We start from the raw sequence: 11904 nt of genomic DNA, 5'->3' as shown, positions 1-11904 counted from the left end.
TATCACCATATGGTAGAAAGGGTAAACAAGATTTATCCTTTAGTTTTTATTGACCATTTTTATTTACATATTTTATAAGGTCACTAATCCCATCCATGAGGACAGTGACCTCATGACCTGATCGCTTCCCCAAAGGCCCTACTTACCAATGCCATCACCTTGGGGGTTAAGGTATCAGCATGTGAATTTCAGGGGGACATAAAACATTCAGGTCACAGCACCGTCCAGATGCTAATATAAACTTATTGCCGCTCCATTTGTTATTTCCACAATATGCTTTATTCCATTAACTTCCATTTGTCCCCTTCTGTAATTTGCCCAAACTGGACTGCTCTACCTTCTAGCAGGACTTCCCACCCTTTTGTGTCAGTTTCATTCTCTAGCAAGGCCTCTGTGCCTGTGTCCCTCCCTGCCTAGATCCATGAGGTCCATTGATAACTGGACCTTGCACCTTCATCTTGCCCAGTAGCAGTATCTTCACCCATAGATCTAACTAAGGCAAGTTGAACAAGTTTAGCCCTGCCGTATGAACAACTGAACTAAGAAAAAAATATTAGGAGTTGCTTATATTCTGCATTCTGCATAAAATTGAAGAATACCGACCCTACAAGACATACAAGGCAGGATGAGGGCGCAGTCTGAGAAAGTTTCTCTCAGGGGAGATGGCTTCAGTTTTGTATAAATGAACATAATTTTTTAAAAAAAGTATTACAACAATTCACTCTAAAAAGAGGAACATTAGCAGAGTAATTATAAAAAAAAGTAAAAATTTCATATTTCATCTGCTAAAGAGAGGAGTTATTATCATAAAAACTTAACCATCCTGAAATATTTTGTTGAATAGTATGTTTTCATATTAAGAAGCCAGTGTTCATATGCACAAGTTTAGTTTAAAGAAACTAAAAAGTTAAGATGGTAAAAGATTCCTGTTATTTTTCTTTTTATAAGTTTATGTGTTTTCCAATTATTTTTGGAAAGAACATTGATAAATGGAAAAAAAGTTTTAGAAACCAAAAACTCTATTTTTTTTCCCTTCTGATTAGTGTCTTATTGACAAAAAAAAGGGGGGCAAAATAATTCAAAGTTGATACTAACCTCATCAATGTAGATTACTATGTGCTTAAATAATAATTGAAGTGAGGATGTGAAATATATTTTACAGAAAATGGTAATAGCTGGTCACAGTGGCACATATCTGTAATCTCATTGACTTTTGGGCGGGGGAGGCAGTAGGATTGCAAATTCAAGGCCAGACTCAGCAATCTAGCGAGATCCTCAGCAACTTGGCAAGACTGTTTCAAAATAAAAAAATAAAAGTGACTGTGGTGTAGTTCAGTGGTAAAGCACCCCTACACTCAATCCTTGGTACAAAATTTTAAAAAAGAAAAGAAAGCAACAATATGATGCTGTGTCTTGTGTATGTGATCCCAAATGTACAAATATCTGAAAAAGCTGGACACCATGACACATGCCTGTAATCCCAGCAGCGCAGGACTCTGAAGCAGGAGGATGGCTATCTCAAAAAATAAAAAAGGCTAGAGACTTGGCTCAGTGGTAAAGCACCTCTGGGTTCAATCTCCAGTACCAAATAAATAAATAAATGTATGTATGTGTGTGTGTGTGTGTGTGTTTGAATGAGTTTTACTTTTTTTTCCATATTAATGATACTATTTAGCTATCTACATTTAGATAGTTACCAAACTTTTTAAAGTGACAGCAATATTATCCATGTTCAGGATTTTTCACCCTTGTCACTATTGACATTTTAGGCCAGATAATTCCTTGTCATTGGGAGCTGTCTTCTATATTACAGGGTGTGGAGCAGCATTCCTGATCTTTACCCAGTAGATGACAGTTGTGGCAACCCAAACTGTTCCAGACATTGCCAAATGTCCCCTGGGAGGCAAAATCACTCCTGGTTGGGAAACACTGCTCTGTAGTAAGTTATTGCTATCCAAATATTTTGATTATCTCTTTAACCATTACCTTGTGCCCTAACTGCATTAATCATGCCATGATTCACATTGATCACAATGATTAAAGAAATTACAGATTTACTCTGACACTCTGGCACTTACTGTCAGGCTATTAGACAAAGTCCGTGAATATTAAGAAAAAATTCCTATAATTACAAAAAAAAAGATTACATAAAAAGAGTATAGATTTTGGTTGTACTCTGGGATCAAATTACGTTCATTTGTTGAAGTGGGCTGAATGATTCAAAGACAGCCTCTATTTATCACCCAGTTATAACACAGCAAATACTAACACACATTTTGAAAAGAAGAGATGTTGCTTTATGGGAATCCACTGGTGATATAGTGACTTATCAGAGATTCAGACAGGCATGATTTTTCCCCTTAAATGTAACTAATCATTTTTCTTACCACTTTTTTTATTTAAACACATGTTCAGTGGCACCTACAATTAAAATTCTACAGTAAAACTAACACTAAATATCTTACTTTTATTTCATGTGAATAAATATTATAAATGGCAATAGGTAATAACATAAATAATAAATATTTTCCACATCACCATTCTTCCAGATTACAGTGATATTTATTTCATCACCGTGAATGGTGGATAGTCTTTTGTCTCTTTCTAAATGTCCCAATCCTCATGGGATAACTAAACATGACCCATAAGCAAAATTAAGTTTTAAGAGGATTCACTTTTCCAAATACATAGTCTTGATTTGTACTCAGACCCTCCATTTTTCCTTCTAAAATTTCTAAAATAAAATGTGAGTTTTAAAACTTATTCCTTTTAAAATGACTCTTTTTAAAAAAGAAAACACTGTCGTGGGATGCCGGGATTGCATTCATCCCAGCATGCCCCACCACTGTTCTTTGGATGGCAATCACAGGACCCAGACATCAAGCTGTGGAAGAGATTCTTCCAAGCAACAGCATCTGGCTCTTTGGCAAACTGAACAGGCAGTTGCCCTGGTGGCTTTGGAGTTGCCTCTGGGTCTGTCGCAGGGTAAGGCTGCTGATGGAGTGTCTGGATTCACATCTCCTTTCGTTTCACTATCTTTCTCATATACCTTTTGGGCATCAAGAGACTCACTCTCTTCCATAAGGCAGACACTGACCTCCTCACGCTAATGAATCTTTACACAAATGCTGTTGTACTTCAGTAAGTCCCTTTCCATTGCCCACCTCCCTTATGGAAGTGTAAAAATAGGCAAGCATCCTGGCATCAGTAACACTAGCCTTCTATTTCATACCCCACCTGCAGAGAGAAGCAGAAATTAAATGTTCTATTCTCAGTCCTGAATAGTTTACGCCTGTGTTTTCACCTTTACTTGCAATACCACTTTGTCAGTTAAATTTAATAAATCCATATTTATAATATAAATAGTTATCTAATCTCATGGAAACTTTGTTTTTAATTCTTAAGGTTGCCCAATCTAAGCTGGTAAGGTGGTGCAAGCACTATGGAGGCTTAGTTTGAAGAATTCATGGCACTTAAAAATCCTAAGTGCAGTCCCTGGAACAAACACACACCTTGAACACCAAAATAAGCAGCTTCGAAACAAAGGGACTTTCAGATCCTCTTAACTGTGAAGGAAATTCAAGGCCAAATGTGGAAAGTTAAGAATGAGTTTTTGGGTGTTTTAGGATTTAAAAAACCACGACCAACAACCTTCTCGTTAATTTGCATGAAGAACATTGATCAATGTGACCTCTCAACAGACCACAGGCTGTGCCATGACCCACACACATCATGCCCAAAAGATAAAACAACTCTTGGTAAGGACATAGCTCAAAGTGTCCAAAGACCCACAGATGAGGCAGATTGCTTTATTTAAGAGGTAGCATTCAATTCCTTCTGCCAGAGTTCATCAGAAAAAAGGTTATATACACTGGCCACCTCTATGGAGACTCAGTTCTAATCTGTCAGTTTATCACCACATTCAGTAATTTCATCAACAACCTAAAGAAAAATTCATGCTAATAGGTTTTGTAGATAAGATTCAAATAAAAAAGGGAAGATAATCTTGATTTAAATAAACTGTATTCAAAACAAAATTGTTAAAAGGGAAATTCTAAATTTGAAGGGAAATAAAACTCATCAGTTTCCAAAATTGGCAAGTAGTTGAAGCTAAAATGACCCAAAACAAATAAATGTGCAATAACTATTTCTAGCTCAGAAAAGGGTTTAAAAAATAAATCATATTCATAATTATTTTGAATATCTTTTTGCATTCTCTTAAAAATAGAATATAATGATGGCATACACATATCCTTTAGATACTGACTAAAAGAATAATATAGACTTAAATCTAAAGTTTGTTTTTATTCCTATAAAAGTATCTTCTACTGGGGTATACATAATCTATCTAAACACATAATAAATCATACACTCAGTTGCCTTCTGATTTTATTGTTTAGAAGCCAATCAAATTTGAACATTAAGACTCATGTACTTTGGTTCATGCAAACTCTTACAGTTTTCCCCAGAAACACTGTTATGGATGATCAGCACAAGAGCTCCAAACCTTGAGCAACAGACAAATCTCCCCAAGGTTAACTTTAGTCCAGAAGAAGGTGCAAAATGTAAACTTTGAGGTCAAAAAAATTTTTGACTACTTGTTTTGAAATGAGAAAAACAAAAACAGAAACTTAGTTCCCAGTCCTGAACATGAGTCTGTAAGACATAATCAATTCCTGACAATTGCCTAATACATGGTAGGCCCCCACCTATGCTGATTGAATGGAAAATGAATGAATGTGAATTCACGTTATGATTCACATTTTTTAAAAAATACTTTTTCTCTGGAGACTTCTTGAATTGATAATCACACATCTTTAGATAAATCAGACATTTGATGGACAATATCAGGCATGAAAAATAAATGTATTCATTCCAATATGTGTGAACAAATTGGTTAACAGACCCAAGTAGATCCAAATGTGCAATCAGATTTAAGACCATAGAGTCTAATATAAAATGTTTTTTGTTTTTGTTGGAATAGCTTTATCAGGATTCTATAATTGCCTTAAGTTGTAGCTACACAGTGCCAACTACTAGGGCATTTAAAAATAATTCTTAAAGATAATGGAATTGTTTAGTTTATTACAGAAAAAAACTTACTTGAGATGACCTATTCCTTGGTGAATTTTTAGTGTCTATAGATGGTTTCTTTGTTAGAAAAAGTCTTCACCCAAGCCTTTGCATCTTCTATTTTGTTATTGAAACAGTAGAAAAAGATCAGGATAAACTCAAGCCCATGATTCTTTTGATGCTCAATATCTACAGAAGATGCCTATTTCTTCTGTTTCCATGACATATTCTGTTCATCAAATACAAGAGAGTAGAACCAAAAGGAAGCTGCTTTTCCAAAGTAACCCAAAACATACTATCCAAATTTGATGTGATATGTATGTCCCTTAAGTGATGGCTGTAATTATCATATAAGTATTAGAAGCAATTATATCTTTCACTTTATGCTTTTTCATTAATTGAATAAGCTGCCAGGAAATTGCCGTTTAAACTAAGAGTTACTTCCATCGCTGAATTAGCTTAAATGGTATTCAATAAATGATTAGGAATGTCATTATTGAGTGGCTATCCAAAGTCAGACACATGCTAATACAGATGCCTCCAAGCATCCATAGGTTAAATGCCAAGAAATAGATCCGTGAATACAAGTAAGTCTGTTGTTGCTTTTATGTTGTCTTTTAAGGGACACCCAGGGTTCAAGCTATACCAAAAGAGAACTACTTTCCACTAGTCTGGAAGTTCTGACCCACGTGGCCTCACCAAAAGCAGACACCAGGCTTTGGTTGATAAATACTTCGACCTTTGCTATCTGAAAAATGCATTTGAAAGAAACAGGAAAAGTTCTCCCTGCATCTTGCATGGAGGTTGGTCATAGATTGAGGTGGGGAAGGAGGAGATGAGATTTCTAGACCACAAGAAGTATCTGATAGCTCTTACCAAAGGGAGGTTACAATGCTGTAGAAATCCACTCCCCCTAAGGAAGGGAGAAGAGCCTGAGCCTTCTGGGAAAACTCCAGACCTGCTTATCTTCAGAGCCTTTGAGAGGCTCCTTAACACAACCCTTGGACAGAAGCACACAAGTACTAAGTCTACAAGAAGTCTGTCCAGAAAAAAAAAAGCAGGTGGAAAGTGGGGTAAAGTTGACTGAGGGACACTGAGGGCTGCAGAGGGAAGCATCCATATGGGGGAAGCTTTCCTGTGAGACTAGCACTCAAGCTAGAGTGTGTCTATTTGGCCCCTAGAGAATGGGATCTTCCTTTAACATGAAGCTGGATATGTCCAAGTGTCCTTAGGGCAGGCTCAGAAGTCTACTACCTGCTTCTCTCTCTTCTTTCCTAGACACCTTCCTCAGGCCCAAGCTGCTGTTTATGATTGCCCAAAGCAAGAAACATGGGGAACTTCCCAAAGGTGTGCTCTCCCCACCAGTTCTCTGTTCATGGGAAGTGATGGTCTGGCCTTGGATGCGTCAGTACCCTGACAACATTGGGTCAGGGTGGGGATTGACTGGGACGCAGGAAGAGGGGATACTGATGCGGGGGAGTGGGGTGAGGGACACTCCCTTCTTCAGCTACCTGAGCCCTGACTTGAAGCCCGCACTATGGAAGGGAGAGGACCAGAGCAAGAACACCAAAGCATCTTTTAAGGACCCAAATTGAGAGTTTACCCCTTCCCCAACCTGTACTCGCCCGGGGGAATGAGGACTTGGAAGGCAATTCGCACCCTCAAGTCCTCCCACCTGGGAACGCAGGCGACCACAGGACCAGGCCCAGGACCAAGTGTCGCCGCTTGTTCCGCACCAAGGACGAGAGCTCAGGATCTCCCCTTCCGGAGCTGGTTATCTGAGCTAGCCGCCATGGGTCTAGGGCTGCCCGCGCGAGTTCTCAACTGGCCGCGTCTAGTCCACCAGGGCAAAGCCCAGAGACCGCCGCGGTCTCCTTCCAGCCTGCAGTCGCAACGGGATAGGGTCTAAGAAAAATTGGGGTGCCCCCACTTCCCCAAAACACACGCGCTTGCGAGTACACACGCAGATGCAGCGACACGCGCGCGCGCGCGCGCGCGCACACACACACACACACACACACACACACACACACACACGGCGCGCGCTCACGCTCTGCTCCCCTGGCCCGAGAGCTGGAGAGGGGGCGCTTTGAAAAACTTGGTTAATTCGCGGGACGACCATGTGCGCTCAATGGTCCTCTCCAAACATACTCTCGATTTTACAAGATTTTCCCCCCATAACTTTTTCATAAATGAATCAGAGCAGAACCCAGCCTCCGACGCAGCCCAGTCTACTTCGTTAAACTTCTTAAAATGTACCAGGTGGCTCTGAGCATCCAAATCCTCCAGCGCTCTGGGGCCACAGCCGCCCTCACTCCGCTCGGCGCGCGCAGGCGGGAGGGCGCAAGGTTTGCGAGAGAGCCCGGCAACCCGGGTGCCTCGGGCGGGGCGGCGCAGCCCGGGACCCAGCGACCCGCGGGCAGGGGCGACCGGCCCCGCGCAGCACTTGCCCGAAAATAGCTCGCCAGACCACAGCCAACTCTGGCGCTTTGCACCTTAAGAAACCCAAAATAAGGAGTAGGTGAATTGGGGAAGGAGGGAGCCGGGGGAGTTTGCACCGTGTATCTCAGGTATGAGCACTTTTCACTGACATTGATGCAACTGCATTAGAGTTAATGGCAGCAGCCTGCTTCTCATTATTAATTGTCTTTGTGTTTGGATAAAGTATGTAATCTTCTTCTCAACCACACCATTAAAATAGGTTGCCTTTTCAATTAAGAACTGTAGTGAGCACAGCAGTCAATTTTCCTAATGAAGATGCATTATATTTTCACTTTTTTTTTTTTTTTAAATAATGGAAAATCCCAGGTTTTCATTAGACGCGATTACGGAGAAATACAAGAGGGTTTCTCTAAAATTCATGCGGTCATGTCGTGCATTAAACGCCAGGCTTTTAAATAAATTGAAATTTCTGCAGATAAAAGCATGGGTATCAAACGTGCAAACCCACTTCGTTCAGATTTTAAAAAGCAAACATGATGAGTTCATTTTTTCAAATGCACTTAACAGATATAACAATAAAAACAAGTACAGTGACTGAAAATACCTCTGTAAACTTTTGTGTGTGTGGGGGGGAGTCTCTTCTACTTTACAGATGATTTGCAGATCTCAAAGTATAGCAGAGAATGTTCAAAATGTACTATGCATATTTAGGTAATGTGAAGCCTTTGACAAATACCTCAGCGAGATCATTCAGGAGAAAAAAGTGTTCAAGACTATGCATCTACAATTAGTTTTTGTTTCCTTCCTTCCTTTCATTTTTCTTTCTTTCCATTTTCTTTTCTTTTTCATCTTCTTATTTTATATTTGTAGACAAATTGAAAGCCAACGAGTTCTGGTGGAATTGTATAAAATTCTATGCCTTTGTGATAAGCTACTTTTCCATTGTAAAAAATATCTAAATTTTATAATTGAAGTTTTGAAACTGGTCAGAAATATTCATTCCTAGATATTAAGGTGGAAAGTTTGTATCTGTGGACAAAAATGAAAAGTGTGTGCTATTCAGTCTCTAATCTTGGGAATTGACGAGCATGTAGTGAAAAGGATCTGTCAAGATCTATGTTTTCTTTGTTGATAAAAATTTAGGTTACTGTTTTTTGCATATGAAAATACTATTTGGAACAATTTCTCTCTTTTCCCCCTCCCCATTCAATGTGAACATACTCTCAGAGGAACCACATTAGAGAATAGTATTTTAGAAAAATAAATAAATAAGTGAAATTCTAAGTAGAAGAAAAAAGTTCCCTAGAACAGGCAGACTTTTTCTTTGTAAGGCAATATAAGTTGGTTCTTGCAGACATGATCTTTTCCAGGTTTTAGGTGTCATGTCTTTTAAATGTTGAACTTTTTTTTTTTTTTAATCAACCAGCCCTTAAAATGATCTGCAAAGAGTGGGAAATTAGATTTTCGATTAAAACCTTATCCCATCTCGAAGGATTACTTTATATTGATTCTTAAATATGGCTACAATTGATGGGCTCTAATTAAAAATCCAAAGGAAAAGTCTGTCGTGCCCATATAAAAGAAGCTTTTCATATACGGGAAATAAAGCTTGTAAAAGGTTACAAATAAAAGATTAGAGATTTATCCAAACTAGTTTAAAGCTTCACTGTGGTTTTCTTTTCTTCTTTTTTTCCTTTCTTACAAAACCATTCCTGGGTCTTTTCCCCCCCAGTTGTAAATGAAGTTTGCAAACAGGCCAGATATTGGAGTGTAATGGTTGTTTTATATCACCTCTGTAAGCTCAAGGCTGCTGCCTGCAGTAGAATTGATTTCAAGGAAACCTCAAGACCAGGAGATGAAAATTATGTAAACTGACAGCTACCACCCTTCATCAATCCATCCACATTCCCATCCACACCCTCCCAACACACACACACACACACACACACACACACACACACTTCTCTCTCTCACACTCACAGAAGTCCTTCCTATCCCTTACCCTAACCCTGCTCAGTACACACCCTTGGTCCCCATACTCCCAGGGACAGATGCATAGCTTCTAGCTCACACTCAGCTCATAAATGTCTCACAGCCCCACATCTCGCACTTGTCACACAATCTTAATCCGTTTCATTCCGGAACAACATGGTCCTCTTTTCCTCTTTTTTTGCATTTGGAGTTTGCCTCCTGCTCTTTTATCAAGACAGCACAATCCTATCTTTGAAGTTGTTTCTTTCTCCTTTACTCTCTTTTCTGAGGCGACCATAATGCAGGGAACGAACAACCCAAGCTTAATTCATCAGTGATCGGTTGCCTTTGCATTTCCCCCCAAATTCTGCCCGCATGGCCAATATTAAATTTTAGTTATTATTAATTTTGGCAAAGTTTGTAATAAAGTCACATCTTTAAAGACTTAATGAAAAAGGATTTCCTTCTAAATACTGTGTTGGATCTAAGGCAAAATGTGGTCTCTCCCTGTCCACTGAATTGCTGAAAAGATTGGAAATTAATCTTTGTATTTCCGAAGTGGGTGTTCAGGGCATCTAGCTGTCCCCTTTCCCGGGAGAGGCTGTGTTCTCACGGAATATGGGTTTTGTTCTTTTTTAAATTAGTCTAGAAGAACCGGGGGATCTCTCCCTTTTTCCCCCTCCCCCAACTTATCCCCCTCCCCCCCGCCATAGTTAATAAACTTGGAGGAAAGTTTGGAGTATTTTGAACTGCCCTGGCATGTGAAATGAAGAAAGGAAGCCCAGTTAATGCTAAACATGAACTTAGATTTCAAAATATGAATACCAGCCATATTCTAGAAACTGCATGCAAGCTTGACAAATAATTTGCTTCCCTTTGTATTGTTTTTCTTAATTTCACTTCTGAATACTTATATGTCATATGCTTAGCAAGATAATTGTACACTTGGCAATTAAAAACCATCCACATGTTAATGAAAATTGTTTAAAAGCACAAAGCATGCTACCATAAGTCAGACGGATAGAAAAAAATTTATAGACACAAGACACAGAAAAAAAGGAAGTTAAACTCATATAAAAGAAATATAATGAGCAGATAGTAAGTATATAGGAAGTTCAAGAACTTACTGAAAATCAAGAATTAGAAGTTTTCATCCAAGGACTCTTTTCCTCCCACCAAACCTCTAAGGTTTTCAGTGAAACAGCCCAGCCCCCCTGCCCCCAAAGCCAGTGGCTTTTGTCCTGACCTAGAGTAGGGTTTGTGGAAACTGTACCTGAGCCAGGCTGTCTGCAATTTCCAAATTGACAAGAAGAGACTGGAAGATAAAGAGCATGTTCTTACAGGTGAAGAGCAATTTTGCAACTTTTCCAGGCGACACCCAGGAGAAAGCTTGCCTGCTACCAACTGCTGCAGAGTCTGGGCAGAATTCCTCTAGAAAGAAAAAGAAAGTCTTTTTTTTTTTTTTTTCCCCTGTCTGCATCTCTCTGTCTCTGGTTCTCTTTCTCCTCTCTGTCTCTCTGTCTCTCTCTCTCTCTCTCTCTCTCTCTCTCTCTCTCAGATCCAATCTTTTAAGAGCTTCAGCACATTGCTAAGCTAAAGGGAAATTCTCTTTGATAAAGCGGTGTTTCCAGCTTCTGGGTTTTAAAACCTAAATCTATATTCAAATCTGGCTGAAGGTGTGTTCTGGGATTTATGAAAGCCTCTTAAAGGGGTAAATTTACCAAACCGTGACAAAATCATCACAATCTTACTTTAGACATCTGAAGTGGATGAGAATTTTAAAGAGACCCTTGTTTATTTAACACTGTCCATTTCCAACTCGTGGTTTATTGGCCCCGTATTTCTGCGAAGTTAGACTAGAGGGCAAAGGAGAAGCGGGAGCTGTCTGCCGCGGGTAGCGGAAAGGGGGGAAGCCCTCCCACGCCCCATCGCGCAGAAACCTATCCCTAAGAGAACCCCGGAATTATCAGGGAGGCTTAGCTGCCCGGGGTCATCTTAGAGGACGTCCCAAACCTCTACTTCAGACTTGAGAGGTTTCCCACGATACTGGACCCTACAGTAGAGAGATCTCCCAGTCCAAATTTTTTCATTTACTTCGAGATCACAAGCGTGTGTTCTAATATTTCTCCACCCCACCCCACCCCCACTGTCCCCAAGGCCTCCCTGCGCCGTATCGTCAATGTTCATTTTTCTTTTTCCATCTTTGATGCTTTCAACATCATTATGATCAAATTGGGGAAACCCTGCCTTTTCTCGGAGGGGGTTTGGATAGGAAGGATACTCTGATTCAGGTGATCGGCATGGATTTGACCTTCCTTGATCGAAAGCGTGGTGACTCTGACCAAGAGTACCCGAACAGGGCTTCAACAGCCAGCGCCACAGAGGACAGACTGCCTGGGGCATTTGTTCCCCCTCTCC

Source organism: Sciurus carolinensis, chromosome 2 (assembly GCF_902686445.1).
Source record: "Sciurus carolinensis chromosome 2, mSciCar1.2, whole genome shotgun sequence".
Taxonomy (NCBI): domain Eukaryota; kingdom Metazoa; phylum Chordata; class Mammalia; order Rodentia; family Sciuridae; genus Sciurus; species Sciurus carolinensis.
Note: the sequence above shows the minus strand (reverse complement) of the source record.